The 20,289-nt window shown below is 35.2% G+C and overlaps 1 non-coding gene and 1 pseudogene across 1 annotated transcript; both read left to right on the forward strand.

Annotated features, from left to right (window-relative positions):
• The first annotated feature begins 2,127 nt into the window (after positions 1-2,127).
• On the forward strand, positions 2,128-2,234 carry LOC132176764 (small nucleolar RNA R71). The gene has a single exon (XR_009439618.1). It is a non-coding gene; the product is annotated as a small nucleolar RNA R71 (small nucleolar RNA).
• A 9,301-nt stretch (positions 2,235-11,535) lies between these two features.
• The window catches only part of LOC132174298 (uncharacterized), a 17,955-nt pseudogene continuing 9,201 nt past the window's right edge, over positions 11,536-20,289 (forward strand).

Raw genomic sequence — 20,289 nt, forward strand, 5'->3', positions numbered from 1 at the left:
TGATCACTATCCAAATCGGCAGCAATGATCACAGGCAGAGATTCTATAGGATCCAGATACTTGTACTTCAGGGTGTCTGGTAGAGGCTTCAACTCCCGCTTGACAGGCTCAGCTGCTAATGAAGATGGATTAGGGGACGATGTCAAAGTAATTTCTGTAGTCTCCGTCTTTATCTCAGGAGTTGAGTCTAACAAGGCGTCAGCTTGTTCCAATAAAGTGTCCAGTGCCATGTCACTTCCCAGTGCAATCAGGCATTCTCCCAAGGGGTCTTCAATATCTGGTTCATTGACAGTTTTCTCTACTATCTCCTCAATTAAGCATGTGCTTCTGACCTCCTCATACTCAAATGGTTGCTTGCTGATATCAAAGATGTTCAGTTCCACTGTCATGTTTCCAAATGATATCTTCATGACTCCAGTTCTACAGTTGATTAGGGCATTAGCCGTAGCTAAAAAAGGACGCCCTAATATGATTGGAACTTGAATTTCTGCATTTTTCGTCTCTGTATCTAAGACAATGAAGTCCACAGGGTAGTAGAACTTATCAACTTTGATTAGCACGTTTTCAATAATTCCCCTTGGAACCTTCACAGATCTGTCAGCCAACTGAAGTGTAATTGAAGTGGATTTCAACTCTCCCAATCCCAGCTGAACAAATACTGAATATGGCAGTAGATTTACACTGGCCCCCAAATCCAACAGAGCTTTCTCAACTCGATTGTCACCAATCTTGCAAGCAATGGTAGGGCATCCAGGGTCCTTATACTTTACAGGCATCTTGTATTGCAAGATAGAGCTGACCTGCTCAGTCAGGAAAGCTTTCTTGGGGACGTTCGTCTTTCTCTTGATGGTGACCAAATCCTTCAGAAATTTGGCATAAGAAGGCACTTGCTGGATGGCATCTAGGAATGGAATGTTTATCTGCACTTGCTTGAACACTTCCAAAATATCATCGAACTTCGAGCTCTTCTTTGGCGGTTTCAGTCTTTCTGGATACGGAGCCTTGGGTATATACTTTTTGGAAGGATCCTCAGTAATCGGAATGGCAATGTCTGGTCCTGTGTCTTCCGCAGGCTTGTCCAGGTTTTCCTTCTCTTCTGCAGCCTTAGTGGCCTCTTTAGGCATGACCACTTGATTATCCACCTGTTTGCCTGACCTCAGAGTGGTGATGGCTTGTACATGCTCCTGACCATGCATAGAGGCGGAGGAACTTCCAATCACAAATTGCCCTTTTGGGTTAGGCACGGGTTGACTAGGGAACTTCCCTCTTTCTCTTTCCCCCACCTGACTTGCTATCTGGCCAACTTGTCCTTCTACCTTGATCATGGCCTGCTTAAGTTCTTGTATGTCTCTGCTATTAGCCATGTTGGAATTCCTCAGCTCCTGTATGGCTTGATTGGTGAAACCTTTTAGCTCTTGTACAGATTGGGAGTTGGAATTCTTGAGCTCTTGTATAGCTTGGGAGTTGGACTGGTCAACTTTTTCTATTAATGTTTTCATCATGTCTTCCAGTGATGACTGTGGTGCAGGCACTTAAGTGGTAGACTGATAAACAGGCAGTTGAGCTTGTTGAGATGACCTGAACTGGTTCTGAGCTTGAGTGGTATCTCTTTGGTTCAATGGCTGATTCTGCTTCCAAGAGAAATTGGGGTGATTCCGCCACCCTGGATTGTAAGTTTCGGAAAACAGCCCAGTGGTAGGTTTTTTGTACTCATTGAAGGCATTGACTTGCTCAGTTGGGTACTCTGTTGACAGAGTTGGGCAGTTTTGAGTGAAGTGCGTTTGACTACCACATAACCCGCATGCATCAACGTGGTAAGTATCTGCTGCATTCACTGGTTTGTTTAAGACTATAGTGTCAAACTGACGCCTGAGAACCTTGACCTCCTCCCTTAATTTAGCATCGTTCCTCACCTCATAGATGCTTCCTGTCTTGGGAGCGGGTTGTTGTTTGTCCCAACTATCTTGAAAATCCCATTGTTGCGCTCGTTCAGCCATTTCATCCAAAGTTTTATAAGCTTCATCCCCAGTAAGACTTAAGAATTCTCTACCATTCATCGTCTCAAGCGAGTTTCGCTCACTTGGTGTTAGTCCCCTGTAGAAAATTTGAACTAGCACCTCATTCTCAAACCCGTGGGGTGGGCATTTTATAGTAAGCTCTTTAAACTTCTCCCAGCTATCGATGAATCTTTCCCCTTCTTTTTGTCTGAAATTGGTGATTTGTAGACGGAGGGCATTGATTTTGAAAATTGGGAAGAACTAATGGTAAAACTTGCTTTGCAACATATCCCAAGAAGTGATAGATCCAGGTCTATTGTTGAGTAGCCAGGATTTCGCCCTATCATGTAGGGACAGAGGGAATAACCGAAGGCGCACTGGGGCATTTTGTGTATTAACAATGTCGCAAATTTCCAAAAAAATCCTCACATGAACATATGGATCCTCATTCTCTAATCCTCTAAATGCAGGAAGGTGGCCTATTGTACTCGGCTTCAGCTCGAAGCGAGTAGCTGGCAACACTATACACGATGGTGTGTTGGTAATATTGGGTACGAACAGCTCCCTGAGGGATCTAGGTTGATTTCGTTCTCCCATCTTAACAGACTTTTCCGAATCAGACTCGGAACTTTGAGAATTGGTGGGTGAGTTTGGTGGCTGTCTTAGATTCTCTCTCGCCGTTCTTTCAATCTCGGGATCAAAAGTGTTTAACTCTAGATTTAAAGATCTACGACCGAACATGCAAAAAGGAACTGACAACCTAACAAACTAACAAACTAACAAACTAAAAACTGAAATGAATTGAACTAAATTAAATTATATTAAACTAACTAAACACAATTGCAAGCAGAAATTAATTTAAACAGAAACTAAAAACTCACAAAAAAGGACCAAAAGATTTTGGCAAAAATCTACTGAACTGTTGCGGTTGCTGTCTTGGCCACAAGTGTGCTCGATCGTAGCAGGGCTGTAACACAAACAAAACAACAACAAAAAACAAAAAGAAAAATCTTTTTTATTTTTTATTTTTTTATTTGTATTAGTAACACAAATAAAACAAAACAAATTGCAGAAAAATAAAATCCTAATTATAACTAGTAGAAGAATAAAACCGATCTAGAAATAAATTGGTTTCAAAAAATAAACAATTCCCCGGCAACGGCGCCAAAAACTTGTTGTGCAAATTTATTTAACTCGCAAGTGCACGAATCGATTGTAGTTTAATGGATTGCAAGTGCGAGATCGAACCCATAGGGAATTGTATTCTTGAAAGCAATTTTAAATCTAAATTAATTAAACCCTAGTCTAGTTCCAAATTTTTTAGAGATTTTTTTGTTTGAATGAAAAAGCAAAAGCATGAGCAATTTAAAGTGATTGAAATCTTATGACGAAGCACTAAGGTTTCGGAATCCGTACTCACATATTCATAACAACACAATTTCATGATCTATAATATTCCCCAAAGTTCTCACATATAAATCTTAAGTTTGTTTTACTATTGCTTCAAAGAATTAATCAAAAGATCCCATGTATCCATTCATAACCCAAATCACAAAAGAAATCCAATATTCGATCAAATCATTAACTGTATCCATAAATCACAAGAAAATATCCAATCTTTATCAAAACATCAATTGTATCCAGAGAATAAATCACAGGGGAAATCCAATTTTTAACAAAGAAAACCAAGCAATCAATTGTATTGAATAATCTTAAATCATCAAGTGTATCCTTGAATCACAAAAGATATCCAAGAGTTATTCAATCCAATTGATTAGAAGTAAAACAATAGAGCAAATAAACCATTAAATTGGGAAATATTACATACATGAAACAAAGTTGCTAATCATAAGTGAGGCTTCATCTTCAACCTTAGTTGAAGGTTTAGCCTCTCATGTTATTGAAAGACAAAACAAAATTGATTGAATTCATAATGTAAAATCGAGTACTTACAAATAAGAATCACAAAGTAGAGATTCAAAAGTTAGGAAAACCTTAAACTCTCTTCTTTCTCCTCTGCAATCTTCAAATTCGTAGCCCCCTTGGACTAATCTGATAATTCCCTATTTATAGACCTAAAACTTAGGGTTTTACAAGTTGAAATCGGATACAATTCGTCCAAGTTTGTACCATTTAATTACGGGACGATTTTGGAATAGTAAACGTCCGAATTAGGAAAATCCTATTTCACAATGAATTGTATTATTTTGAGTTATCTTTCCAACGCCACTTGAATCACCTCAATCGGATATGTGAACGAAAAGTTATGGTCAAAATATTGAGACGTGTAGAATCTGAATTTGAATCCAATTCGAAATTTTATCCAATCTTATCCTTAATCCGATTTACCCATTTCTTGGATTTGGTTAAACTTAACCACATCATCTAGGTCTTCTCAAAGTATGTTTTCTTCCAAAAAGTAGTTTTTCTTCAACACCTACAAAATACTAAAAACACAAAACTAATACAGAACATCAGATAATAACACAGCTAAAGGATTAACACAAGTAAATTAAGGGGTCCAAATATGCAATATTTGGCACACATCACTCATCAAATTATTTTTAAAAAAAAAAACATTTAAAAAAATAGAATTTTTTTTTAAAAAAAAATGAAAATAAGTATAATTTACATAGATTGTTTTTTTTTTAAAATAAATTTAATTTATAAAAAAAAAATATAGAAAAACTAAAAATTGAAAAAATTAAATCTAATTTATAAGGATAGTTTATTTTATTTTAAAAATATTTAAAAAAAAGGATTGTTTAAAAAAAAACGAAAAAAAAATTTTTATTAGAATATTTTAATTTAAAACCAATTAAAATTTTATTTTTAACTTTTTGTTTTTTTTTTCTTCTAATTTATAAGGATATTTTTGTCTTATTGAAACTTTTTAAGGGTCATTTTTGTCATTTTGTTGGCCTTAGGGGGGACATTGACATTTGTTGGTAGTTTATCTGTTTATGTGCGAAATTGACACAATTGATAATTTAGGAAAGACATTGACAATGAAGTGGTAGTTTGAGGGGGAGTATATATATATACTTCCCTAATAAATAAGATTACATTATTTTACTTTATTTGGAGAAAAATGATATTTTTTTTTTCCTAAATATAGAGATACATGAATTGAAAAGAAAAATATTTTATTCTTGCCCAATTGAGCTAGATGATAACATAGACTTAACACACTATGTTAGAATGTAGATTAATACCTTGTGGGGTCTTCCAATAAAACTGTAATGTAACATATTGAGAGATTGCTCATTTTAAAAGCTTAAATTTATAGATTTGGATTTAACTATATTTGTTATATTAACAATTTACACTCATAATGTCTTTTTAACTTGGGACTCACCTTTTATATTAGTGATTTTATGTAATGAATAAAACAATTTATCTGGAAATTAGCAGGGTATTTCAGCCATAACATGATATGTGTGCTTGCTTAGACAACCTCCAAATTAATGACATAAATTTCCTACAAGTTTGTAGGGAAAGTCTTTAAAAGTAATTAAATTGCGTCCTTTAATCATATTGTAAGAAACATATGCTTCTTTATTAATGCTATTAAAAAAGCACACAAGAAGCACATGTTATTAAAAAAAAAAAAATGTGTTTGTCATATGCTAAAAACATGTCACTTTTAAAGGTTGGTTTGTAAGATATTTTGTCTCCAAATTATAGAATAAAGTTACAGTGCAATTCTCGCACACGCACAATACCAGAAAATGAGTTTTCTTTCATTACAATAATCATTAGCTAAAACGAAGCTACCCATGTTGAGTAATGCTAGAATGAGGACTCTTGTTCTCTTTGTGTTCTCTCAAATGTGATGTAATTTTTAAAATTATCAATAGATCAAAATTCAATAATGATAATTTTAAAACCCACATTACATTTGGGAGGACATAAGAAGGAGAAATGTATCAATATTTGAGCTCATATATATATTTTCCATTTCATCTTATAAATCAACAATTAAATTTGTAGATTTATGTAGACCCCGCACAAGTTAATAATGAACCTCACAAATTTAATGATTAATTTATTAATTTTATAGGATAATATGAGATAAATATGGGCACGCTAATCAAACTTGTCCCGGTCTCTCTGGGCTCTTCTCTGATTTTGGATGCATATGTAACATCAAAGCTAGCTAGCTGCAACTGGGCACACTAGTTTATAACTTGGACGGAAAGCAATAGAAAATAGATGGTGGGCTAATAATAATCCTAACCATTCAATTCTCTGCCATGAATTTAATTAGACACAGATACGTGGCTTTCAGGGTAGTTCAGATGCATTAAATTGTACGTGATTCTCAACCCTCACCATAATAATCTGGTAAAATCCACTGCATTTTTCATAATGCATGGTTCGCTTTCAAAACATCAATGCACTCCCATTCATGTTGTTTTTTCTCCTTATCTAGGATGTCTATAAAAGGGATGTTTGAGTTATATTGCTCAATTACTCAATAAGCTTGCAGTGAGAAAAAAGGAGAGGATGAGTGGAAATATTGGTTGCTCCAACAGTGGTTATGCCGCCATGGCCGGGGTGCTGAGGCCAAATGGGCAGCAGCAAGGGAGCAAGAGAGACAGCCGCTGCTGCAGCTTCCAGATGCCTCTGCACTATCCGAGGTTCAAAAAGAGTGACTACGAGAGCATGCCTGAGTGGAAGCTTGATTGCCTCTTGAATGAGTACGGCTTGCCTCTCACTGGAGATGTCACCCAAAAGAGGAAGTTCGCCATGGGAGCCTTCCTTTGGCCTTCCCAACAATGAATCTCTCTCTCTCTCTCTCTCTCTCTCTCTCTCTCTATATATATATATATATATATATATATATATATATTAAGCTTTGTTATGAAAACCCTTGTAGTTTTATGTAACAAGTATTGCATGGATCGATGATAATCTGGGATTAGCTTAGTTGGAGACTCTTCATATGTAGATTATGTACTGTTGTAACGTTGATCTTTGGTCTATATGTAATGCTTCTGTGTAAATATAATGAAGATATATATTGAAGTGTATATATATATATATATGTGTGTGTGTGTGTGTGTGTGTGTGTATACATCTATTATGAGGGTGATGATCCGAGCTCCATGCTTGATTGGGGTGGCCATCTCGCACGGAACCAGAATTTCTCATTCAATGGGACCAAAATATGAATGACGATGTTACGTGACTAAAAAGATGAGGCATGCGCATTAGTAGTTGTTAAGTGTTATTAATAGGATATCATTATCTTAATTAGTAGTTGTCCAGTGTTAGTGATAGGATACACCTCGATGAGAGTACTTTATCACATTTCTTTGTAAAATTCATTGGGTTGATGAGTAAAAAAAAGTAAGAATTAATTATCTCAACTCTATTAATAGGTATTTTGAGAGGTTTAGGGTTTTTGAACTATCCTAATTAACATTATCTGTTGTGTGCTTAAAAAATTAGGCATGTAAGAGATGAGTCAAATTTAATTTTAATAAGGGTCAAGCTTAATGTTTAAGCTTGAAAAAACATATATATTCACCTCAATGAAAAAAAAAATTGAAAACCAAGAGAAGCCATGGCTCTCTCTCTGTATGTAAGTGCATGTCGCCATGCATGGTCCCCTAAAATTTTTAATATTTATAGTTTTACATTAATTTATATAGGTGGCCCCAGCCCTATGTTTGATTACTTTCATTATCACCATTCACCAGTACTTTGCTCCCCCTCAATCTTGAAATTCAGGATCTGCACATGTCTACTTATCACTACAAAAAAACTATCATTTTCTGACGTGGCAAATAGTACATAATTTTTGCCACATCACCATTTTTTGACGTGGCAAAAAATATCACGTTAGAAAATATTTTTCTGACATAGCAAAAAATAGCACCTCAGAATTTTCTGACGTGCTAAAAAAGGCACGTCAGAAAAATTAGCACGTCAGAATTTTCTGACATGATAAAAATAGCACGTCAAAAATTTCTGACGTGTCCAACTGGCCCGTCAAAATTTTCTGACGTGCTAAGTATTGACATGTTACAAAAAAAATGGGCGGGATTTTGAACTTTTTCCCTCTTCTTATTTCCCCTCTAAACTTTTTTCCTTTTCTTATTCTTTCCCTCTTCATTTATTTTTCCACACTCTCTCTATCCTCTCTCAATCTCCCTTCTCCGGACGGCAGCTCCCTCTAGAGGAAGAAGAAAAAGAAAAGGTGAAGGGAAAAAATTGAGAAGCAGCAGATGAAAGAAAGCAAAAGAAGAAGAAAAAGAAAAGGAGACGAGAAGAAGAAAAAGAAAGGGAGAAGAGAAGAAGAAGAAGAAAAAAAAAAAAAAAAAAAAAAAGGAGAAGAGAAGAAGAAGAAGAAGAGAAGATAAGAAGATTTTTTGGGTTTTTGAAGATTTGTTGGTGTTAGAATATTATATTTTCGCAATATTATATTCCCGTAATATTCTCAATACATTACGGAAATATTTGATATCGTATTCATTATTGTAAATATGCTGATTTTATATTATTTTGTAATTATTGTATTTCCTTACTTTTAGGGCCTCATTCAATTATAAATAAGTCATTCTATTGTACAATTGAACACATCAGAAATACAAATTTCTTCTCTACAATTATCTTTCTGTTGTCCCCAAGCTTGGGAATGCAAAGGCTGCCTGAGAGTTTTTAGCAAAGCGATACAATTGTACTTATGATGCCTGCCTAGAGTTTCAGATTGAAACTAAACTCTATCAGACACGTCAAGAGCCAGGTTAGTCTATTGCTGGTTTTTATTCTCAAGCTAATAGTCTTTGGGAGCAATTATCCACTGCAGATCCTCAACTAAAGCATCCTGAAGATGTGGAATATTTGCCAAGTATCGGGATCATCGAAAGTTTATGCATTTCTTGATGGCTCTTCGTGCGGATTTTGAACCCACTCGGGCTTCTCTCTTACACCGCAATCCTCTTCCCACATTGGAAGCTACTGTAACAGAACTTATTTCTGATGAGACTCATCGGTCCACTTGCACTTGCAATCTCCAGATATGGTTGTTGTTGCTACACCTCAGCGTGTTCCTAAATTTCCTCCTAGACGATCCACACCACAGTCTTCCTCCATGAAGATAATTTGCAACTATTGCAAGCAGCCTGGTCACTCTATTGCTAATTGCTACAAGCTCCAAAACAAACGTCAATCACGAGCTCCTTTCCAACAAACAGCCGCAGTTGTTTCATCTGGTTCCTCTGCACCTGCATCTTACATTGAGAACCCATCTCAATCCTCTGCTCACACTGCATCTGACGTTGAGGCATTAATCCATTAGGTTCTATCTCGTTCCTCTACTGCCTTGTCTGTCACATCAGGTAAAAATTCATGGTTCATCGACTCTCCTGGCTGTAATCATATGACCCCTAACCCCACTTTATTTTCCCAAAAGTTTGCCCCTCTCCAAATCTTGTCATTTATACTGCTGATGGTTCTAGGTTACCTATTAGTCATAGTGGACCTATTTCTTCACCTAATTTGTCTATTGATAACACATATCTTGTTCCTCAATTGTCATTAAATCTTCTTTCAGTTGGCCAACTTTGTGAACTAGGTTTGGAGTTGACATTTTCTAACAGGGGTGGTGATGTGCAGGATCCACAGATGGGTCAACTAATTGGGACCGGTCGTAAGATTGGACGTCTTTTTAAACTTTCATTCTTGCAAACTCCTACTCACTTAGCAGTTGCTGTCACAACACTCGCTGCCTCTTCCAACTTATGGCATTCACGTTTGGGTCATGCCTCTCTACCACATGTCCAACTTCTTGCATCTCAAGGTCATATAAGATCCATAGATGTAAAATTTTTTGATTGTGTTTATTGTCATCTTGGAAAACAAACACATTTATCTTTTAATAAAAGTGAGTCTTCATCTTCTGCACCATTTGATTTGGTTCATTATGATATTTGGGGTCCTGCCCCTGTTTCCACTGAGGGGGGATCTCGATATTTTGTTATTTTTCTTGATGATTATTCTTGTTATACTTGGATATATTTATTACAACATCGCTCTGAACTTACTCAAGTTTATCAAAATTTTCATCAAATGGTACAAACCCAATTTTCTCATACCATCAAAATTTTTCGTTCAGATAATGCTATGGAGTATAATGAGAAATCTTTTCAAAATTTTTTGAAACAAAATGGGACCCTCTCTCATCGTTCTTGTCCTTACACTTCTCAGCAAAATGGGCGTGAAGAACGCAAACATCGTCACATCTTAGACACTGTAAGAGCTCTTCTCATCTCTGCCTCACTTCCTGAATGTTTTTGGGGTGAGGCTGCTCTCACTGCTATTTACACAATTAATCGTGTGCCTTCCCCGACTATTCACAACCAAACTCCTTATGAGCGCTTGTATGGTAGCACACCTAACTATTCTTTGCTTCGCGTATTTGGTTGTATCTATTTTGTCACTCTTCCTCCACATGAGCGTACTAAACTTGAACTCCGGTCTCGCTTGTGTTGCTTGCTTGGTTATGGCATCACTCAAAAAGGTTATCGCTAGTATGACCTCATTGCCCGACGACTTAGGATCTCTCGCCATGTGGAGTTCTGGGAACATAAAATGTTCACCAGTCAAATGCTTTTTCCACATTCCTCCTCCGCATATTCTACTGTCTTCACTGACCTTTTTATTGTCTTATTTCTTGGATCATCTGCAGATAACTCAAGCTCATTGGACAATCCTTCTACGGCTGCTTCTAATTTGCCTGATTCGACTATGGATCCTCCTGCTGCATCACACACTCCCGAGCCTTCTCATGAACTTCATCGCTCCGATAGGGTAAGAGCACCACCTGCCCATCTCCATGATTATCATTGTTTTTCTATTCTTGCTACTCTTCCCGAACCTCACTCTTATCGCGAGGCTAGTGTTGACCCTCTTTGGCAAAAAGCTATGTTTGATGAACTAGATGCCCTTTCTAAAACCCATACATGGGACTTGGTGAATTTGCCTCCTGGAAGTTTGCAATGGGATGTAAGTGGGTTTATAAAATTAAAACTCGTGCAGATGGATCTGTGGAACGCTATAAGGCTTGTCTTGTTGCGAAAGGAATTGCTCAGGAGTATGGTATTGACAATGAAGAGACTTTTGCTCATGTTGCTAGACTAACCTCTGCTAGATCCTTACTTGCAGTTGCTGCTGTTTGTCATTGGCAGTTATTTCAGATAGATGTTAAAAATGCATTCTTTAATGGTGATCTTACAAAAGAAGTCTATATGCACCCTCCACCTGGCTATCACCATCCTCCACACAAAGTTTGCAAACTCCGTCAGGCACTTTATGGTCTCAAGCAGGCTTCTCGTGCTTGGTTTGCCAAGTTCAGTTCTATGGTTGCTCAACAAGGCTTTGTTTCTAGTTCTTATGACTCAGCTCTCTTTCTTCAGACTACTGATAATGGTACTATCCTTATCCTTCTTTATGTAGATGATATGATTATTACTGGTGATGACATTTCAGGCATTCGTGCTCTTCAATTCTTCCTTAGCCAAAATTTGAAATGAAGAACTTGGGGACACTCAGTTACTTCCTTGGTCTTAAGGTTACCACGAATAATGATGGTTATTATCTTTTTCAAGCCAAATATGCATCTGATCTACTTTCCCGAGCAGGTCTGACAAACAGTAAAACAGCGAGCAGCCCCCTTGAGACCAATGTCAAACTTCTAGCCACGGATGGTGAGCCTTTATCAGATGCTACTCTCTACAGGCAGCTAGTAGGTAGTCTTATTTATCTTACTATTACACAGCCTGATATTGCCTATGCTGTTCATTTGGTGAGTCAATTTACGAGTGCACCTCGATCTACTCATTATGCTGTTGTTCTTCGCATTTTGCGCTATGTCAAGGGCACTATGTTTCATGGTATTCATTTCTCTTCTCATTCATCTCATGAGCTCCAAGTCTACTTTGATGCTGATTGGGCTGGTGATCCTACTGATCGTCGCTCTACCACTGGATATTGTTTCTTACTTGGAACTTCTCTAATTTCATGGTACAGTAAGAAACAATCTGTTGTTGCTCGATCTAGTACTAAAGCTGAGTATCGTGCTCTTCCTGACACTACATCTGAACTTCTCTGGTTACGATGGCTTTTGTCCGACATGGGTGTTTCTCAATCCACTAGTTCTCCTATTTATTGTGACAATCGGAGTGCCATACAAATTACTCATAATGATGTTTTCCATGAGCGCACAAAACATATCGAGATTGATTGTCATTTCATCCGCCATCATCTTCAGCAAGGTATTTTACATCTTCATTCTGTCCCCTCTGCAGATCAATTGGCTGACATATTTACAAAATCTCATCCACCGAGACGACTCAATGATCTTCTCTCCAAACTCAAGTTGGCTTCGTCCCCTAGAGTTTGAGGGGGGATGTTAGAATATTATATTTTTGCAATATTATATTCCCGTAATATTCTCAATATATTACGAAAATATTTGATATCGTATTCAATATTGTAAATATGCTGATTTTATATTATTTTGTAATTATTGTATTTCCTTACTTTTAGGGCCTCATTTAACTATAAATAGGCTATTGTATTGTACAATTGAACACACATCAGAAATACAAATTTCTTCTTTACAATTATCTTTTTGTTTTCTTTTTCTACAGTTGGGTTTGACGTTTGGGTTTTTGATTTTTCAGATTGATTTTTTGATTTTGGTTTTTGATTTTTTAAAGATTTTTTCGGTTTGAGTTTGGGTTTTTGAAGATGGAGATCGAAAAGAAGAGAGAGAGAGAGTGAGAAAATAGAGAAAAGGGAGAGCTGGCTGGAGAAAAGAAGAGAGAGAAAGAGAAAATTGATAAAAGAAGAGAGGTGCCGTGCAGAGAAATTACAAAAAAAAAATTTTAATTAAATTAATAAATTTTTTAATTGAAAAAAAAATTCCAAAATTTTTTGTTAAAAAAATTATTATTTTTAATTAATTTTTAAATTTTTTGACTTGTCAAAAATTCTGACGTGCTAAACACTAATATGTCAGAAAAAAAAAAAAATTTACTGACTCCTATATACCTGACATTCAACACACGTCAGAAATGCCACGTCAGAAAACTCCAGTGAGAAAAAAAAATATTTTTTGGTAGTGTTTTGTTGCATTACATGAACAGACAAGCACTTCAATGGTACTCCTGAATGGCCGTGTTTGTGTCTAAGCTGAATATGTTTAACCGAAAGGATAGGAATTGTTTCAGCGTGCATGATACTGTCGATGCAAGAATAACTTTGTAACTATGGATATGTTACTTTCTAAGGTTACGTTTTGCGTGCGAAATTGTTATTCTATTAGAAAAAAAAATGAATAGCTTTTATTAGGAACGGAAAAATGTGTGATAAAATAGTATTGGTGTTAAAGTATACATATATTGTAACACTTTGAATTGAGTATCTCCGATAGATGCTCTAAAAGGTTATTAGCTATTATCAACCATTTTTCGTCTCCAGCACATTCTATAATTATTTTAATCAGTGGCGGATCCACTGGGTACCTTGGGGGTGCCGTGGATTTTAAAAGAATTTTTTTTTTTTTTAAACCCACGGCACCCTCAAAAAATAAAAAAATAAAAAGAAAATTTACAATTTTACCAACCCTTCAGCACTCAGCAGTCTCCCGCACACCGTACCAAGCTTTTCTAATTTTTTTTTTTTTTTTTACCCACGGCACCCTAAAAAAAAAAAAACAAATTTACAATTTTACAAACCCTTCAGAAGTCTCCCGCACACCGCACCAAGGATTTCTAAAAAATTTGTTTTTTTTTTAACCCACAGCACCCTAAATAAAAATAAAAATAAAAATAAAAAAAATTACAATTTTACCTTGGGCAATCTCCCGCACCCCAGCTGCCCAGCACCCCCATCCCTTCTCCTGACTCCTGTAGTCCTGTTCTCCAGTTCTCCCGCAAAACCCACACAGCACGGCGCACGGCTGTATACCCCCATCCCCATTCAACCCAAATTTGTTGACGGCAAATAAACCAGTCCACCTAGAAAAAAACCGTTCCCTCTCTCAGTTTCTCACCGCTTCGATGCTCCGTTAGGCCTCAATATTGAGCGAATCGACGGCCAAACAAGCCGGCTGCAAATCTTAGTCAGATTTTTTGCTACAGCCTACAGATAACCATGAAAGCAAAATGGATAAACTTGGTGCTTAACATTTTTATTTTCTTTCACCTTCTTCAAGTTTCTCTGCAAGATTGCAACCGAACAATATGATTCCCATGATTTAATCTTGTCTCATTTTTTGTTAATTGTTAATTGTTATGCTTGATTCTGGTTGTGGTTGTGTTATACACATTGTTTGTGATGTATTTAGGTATGATTTTCCATTATCCGTGAGTTCTTTGCACATGACTAAATATTTGTGCACACCACATGTTTGATAAAATGCCTAAGTGACATTCTTGAGCCACTTACCTTGATTCATGACTTGAATTGCTCTTGTTTATTATCATTATGGTTTAAGCTTTTGATTGTGAGGGATATAAGCATTTGTTTCCTTTTTTGGCCTTGCTCAAACTTAACACACATCACCTGTTTGATGTAATATCTCAATGATGTGTTATGTGTAGTTGGTCAAATTTCCCTTGTTTTTCTTGGAGTGATTATGGCCAGTGGTGGAGCACCCAAAAAAAAAAAAAAAAAAAATCTCTAAGACGCTCTCTCTCAGTCTTTCAGATTCTCTCTAATCTCTTCGTTCTCTGTTCTTTCTATCAAAGATTGTCAGATTCACAGGTAACTCCTTGTCTCCTCCTCCCTGGCTTCTCAATTGCTTTTGTAGTTTTATGTTCTAGTTGTAGATTTATATTTTGCTCCTTTTACAGGAAAAGGGTTTGGGAGAAAAGTTCAAATACTTTGGTGTTTTCTACAATTCAGTTAATTTGGCAGTTTTGGGTCCACCAGGTTCTTAGGAAATCGAAATCAAAGACACTCTCTCTATCTTCTCAGGTGAGTCACAACATTAGTAATTTCCTAAACCCTAAACTTTTGTGCTACATTTTTTATTCATCCTCTGTTTTTCCTCTATTTAATTTGTGGGTTTTAAACTTTAATGTTTATTTTGTTGCTTATATCCATATAAACTTTGATTAAACATTAATTTAATTTCACTATTAATTTGAATGATTGAATAAACTTTAATATCTGTGTGATTGCTTATTTTGTTGTTTAATGTTTATAAACTTTGATTGTCTCTTACGGGATCGTGATTTAACAAGAAAATTTTAGGTTCATGAATCATGTCAAAATTTAAAACTATCGATTCATTCTTCAAAAGGAAAGAAGCTGACATTTCGAAAAGTAATACACTGTTGGAATCTAATGCCGAAACTTCAAATCCCAATGAGCGTCATCTTAAATCTCCAAGGGTTGAAGATGAAGAACATCCTTTTGAATTTCCAATTGCGGAAACACAAGAGATTTATTTTAAATCATCCACACTCAATGTTAATGAAGTTGATGTTTCTTCTATTTCTATAGAGCGAGATCCAGGATTACGTCCTCCGATGTGGGACTATCCAGTCAATCGACATGATGAAATAAGACGGGCTTCTTTGAAAGATGGTCCAAATCGATTTATTCTTGCAAATTATCCACTTTCTGGACTAGAAAATCACCCTCGTCACTTTCAAGCCTCATGGTTCACACAATTTCCTTGGCTTGAGTATTCTCATTCCAAGGATGCTGCATATTGTCTACCATGTTATCTTTTTACTATGAAAAGAGATGGACGTCCTGGATGGGATGTATTTACTATTAAGGGATTTAGAAATTGGAGAAAAGTTCATGAGGGAAAAAATTGTGCCTTTTTGACTCATATTGGGGAGGATCCTTGTTCACCTCATAATAATACTATGAAATCTTATGTGGATTTACGAAATCAATCATGGCATATCGATAAAGTATTGAATGCACAAAGTATGGAACAAATTCAAAATAATCGACTACGTGTGAAAACTTCTATTGATGTTGCTCGGTGGCTTGCATTTCAAGGATGTGCTTCTAGAGGTCATGATGAGACTCTTGATTCAAAAAATCGAGGTAATTTTCTTGAGCTGATTAAGCTTTTGGCATCATATAATGATAAAGTTGCAAGTGTTGTTTTGGAAAATGCTCCAAAATCTGCGAAGTATATTTCACATACAATTCAAAAGGAGATTTTGCAAGTCATTGCAAGTAAAGTGCGAGAGAAAATTCGTGAAGATATTGGAGACTCTAAATTTTGCATCATTGTTGATGAGGCACGTGATGAGTCTAAGAGAGAACAAATGGCAATTGTTTTAAGATTTGTTGACAAAGATGGTTTTATACAAGAACGTTTCTTTGATATAGTTCATGTTAAAAGATACATCGACATTGACTCTAAAGAATGGAGTATCTGATGTTCTCTCTCGTCATTGCCTTGATATTCAAAATATCCGTGGACAAGGATATGATGGTGCTATTAACATACGTGGTGAATGGAAGGGATTGCAAGCATTATTTCTTAAGGATTGTTCTTGTGCATACTATGTTCATTGTTTTGCTCATTGATTACAATTAGCATTAGTTGCTGCATCTAAAGAGGTGTCTCTTGTTCATGTGTTCTTCACAAATTTGAACTTTGTTATCAATGTGGCCAGTGCTTCATGTAAACGTCATGATCAACTACAAGCTGTTCATGCAACACATATTGCACATATGGAAGCTATTGGTGAGCTTGAAACTGGAAAAGGGGCTAATCAAATTGGCACTTTGAAACGAGCTGGTGATTCTCGTTGGGGTTCACATTTTAATTCTATTTGTAGCCTAATAAGGATGTTTGATGCTACTTGTACAGTGCTTGAAGATGTTCAAAGAGAATGAGGTACTTATTCTCAACGAGGAGATGCTAAGGCTGCTTATAAAATGCTTACATCCTTCGAGTTCATATTCATTTTACAATTAATGAAGGAAATTATGGGCATTACTGATGTTCTTTGTCAAGTTTTGTAGCAAAAATCTCAAGACATTTTGAATGCTATTAATTCAGTTTCTATTGCCAAAAAACTTATCCAAAAGTTGAGAGATGATGGTTGGGATAATTTGCTTGAGAACATTGTCTCTTTCTCCAAGAAAGCTGAAATTGGCATTCCGGATTTGAGTGCTCCTTATATTGAAGGTCGAGGTCGTAGTCAAAAGAATCACATTACATTGGAGCATCATTATCATTTTGACATATTCAATACTACTATCGACTTTCAATTGCAAGAGCTTGATAGTAGGTTTGGTGAAAAGGCGATGGAACTTTTGACACTTAGCTCTGCTTTGAATCCAAATTATGCCTATAAATCCTTTAAAATTGACGATATATGTATCCTTGCGGAGAAGTATTATCATCTTGATTTTTCTGAGCAGGAGAAAATTAATTTGAGATATTAGTTGAGGTATTTTGAACTTGATGTGCTTACTGATCCGACATTACAAAATTTGTCTTTCATTGCAGAATTATGCCAAGGATTGGCAAAGGCGAAAAAGCAAAGACATATGATCTTATTGATAGATTGATTCGTTTTGTTTTGACTCTTCCAGTGTCTACAGCAACTACCGAACGAGCATTTTCAGCAATGAAAATTGTTAAAACACGACTTCGCAACAAAATGGATGATGATTTTCTTGCAAATAGTTTAGTTCTCTATATTGAAAGGGAAATTGCTGAGAGTTTCGATTTAGATTCGATACTTGATGATTTTGTACTTCTAAAAGACCGTAAAGTGCAGTTTTAGACTTTTTTTTTTGTATTTCTATCTTTTTGATATAATGTCAACATATTACATTTCTAATATATCAATTTCAGCACATATTTATGAACTTTTATAGATATTTTTTGTGATGCACATATTGTGTGAATTACTAAATTTTTAGGGTAAAAAAAAATTTTTAGGACGCCAAAAAAATTTTAGCGGCACCCCCAGTGTTAAATAGCTGGCTCCGCCACTGATTTTAGTCATTTCCCTCTCACCTCTCTCTCTCTCTCTCTCTCCATCTCCTCCTTTAACAAACAATAAAAATTATATTTAAAGAAAGTAGAGACTTGAATAGACAATTTGTAGAGTTTGTATTAGAAATTAATAGCTAAAATAAAAAAATGTGTATTTTGAATAGCTAAAATAGCCACTATTGTGGAGACGCTCAAAGGGAATAACCATTCCTTCAATTAAGAAATAACTATTCCTCTCAATTTGAGAATGAATATTCCATTCGACTTTCTTCCATTTTTAATAAAAGTAATATATATATTTTTAATGGAATAGCCTCTGCGTATCAAACATAACCTTATAAGTCATCATTAGTTGATTGTCATTATCTCCGATAGGCATTTACTTTTTGAATCTACGCATTCGTTGGCCTCATGGTTTTGCGGGGAAAACACACATTTTTAAATGAAATTGTAAAAAGCGTCTTTTTTTGGAGTGCGTTTGAAAATATTAAAAAATTCATGTTTTTGCGTAACATGCAAGAAGTGAGTTTTAAAAACGCATGATTTTAAACAGTAAACTACATTTTTACTAGCTACTTTTTAAAATGTGCATGATTTTATTAAATGTTTAATTATGTTTTCATTAACACCATTTAAAAGTTGTTAAAAGCTCAATCGACTGATGAACACTCTTTAAGAAGCAGATGTTACTTTTTTTTTTGAGAGAAAGTGTCGACTTCTTATTAAAACTTTCAGGCAACTAAAGCAGATTGCTCTAATTTGAATCATCTTCCCCCTTGTATGGACATGTCAAAAAAAAAAGAAGGAAATAAAAAAAAAGTCGCTAAAACAACGCATTTTGAAACTGATAAACAAAATATACACAACTTAAAGTTCATTTGGAATTTTGCCATTCAAGAGGCAGGCCCAATTAATGTTTTTTTTCCTTGGCTATTAAGATTGGGTTACTGGCTGCAATATTACCAAGAAATTTATGAGATTTTATGTTATGAATATGAATATCAAACATTGCTTAGAAAAAATAAAAATAAAAATTAAAAAATTAAAAAAATTAAAATTAAAAAATTAAAAATTAAAAAAAATAAATAAATAAGAAGAAGAAGAAGAGGAGGAGTATCTAACATTGGATGCCATCACAACTCAACTACCATGAGCTGAATTTACTCTGAATTAAATAGGCGTCATTCAATATGACAATTACGCCTGACTTCTAATCCACGGCATCAACACTATATTTTTTTAAATTTTTTTTTTTTTTTTATATATATAATAATAATGCAAACGATAATTTCAAGTTATAAGAAAGGTCTTAGGTTCCGCCGCTTATCAAGCTCGAAAAAGGCATTCTGCCACATATCCTATATTTATGGCATATATTGGTAACTGAAAGCTATATATATATATGTATATATATATATATATATATGATGAATCCTTATCCATAATAAGTATATGTTTTAATAATAATAATAATAATAATTGGTTTTTCTTTTAACCCACAATGTTTATGCCACACTTCTAATTAATCATTTGAATTTTTATTTTTTTATTTATATATATAAAAAAAATAAAAATAAAAAACAAAAAAACAAAAAAAAAAAACAATGATTGATTAAGAGTTAGGCCTATCCTTTTTTTTATAAAGATAAATTTGACAACACCAATTTCTTAAAAGGCTTTGGTTTGTATCTTGTGTCTGTACATACAAGACTTAAGTTAATTAGAGCTGTCACGCGTCTTTAATTACTGATGTGACACTCCTAACTTGTGTTATGTATATGTCGGGCACACAACGCGAGTCAAGGGCGGACCTACATGAGGGCTTGGGCCCCCCAAGCCCCGTTGTTTTCCTAAAATTTAACCTAAAATTAAGTGGATGAGATGTGTTGAAAGTTTATTAGATGATTGTGTGCTCAGAAATGTTTGAAATGTTACTAATTTTACCACAAAAACTTTATGATTAATCGATGTGACAGCCTATGTATATGGTATCATATGTCAACTGCTCAACAAACTAGAAGTTGATATGATACAATTAATCCACATAAACCTTCACATCAGTTCGTAGTGTTGTAATTATAATTGGTATTTCATAACAGTAGAACTCTTATGAAAAAGAAACATCACAAATACAATGAGTTGTATGAGTAGTTTTGATTTTAATAGGCCTCATTGAATATTGAATATGACAATTACTGCTGTCCTCTTATCGACGGCATGAACATGTTCATGGAATGACAAAATGTGGCACATAAAATATTAAAACTATTTTTCTCGTACATACACAGC

Source organism: Corylus avellana, chromosome ca3 (genome assembly GCF_901000735.1).
Source record: "Corylus avellana chromosome ca3, CavTom2PMs-1.0".
Lineage (NCBI taxonomy): Eukaryota > Viridiplantae > Streptophyta > Magnoliopsida > Fagales > Betulaceae > Corylus > Corylus avellana.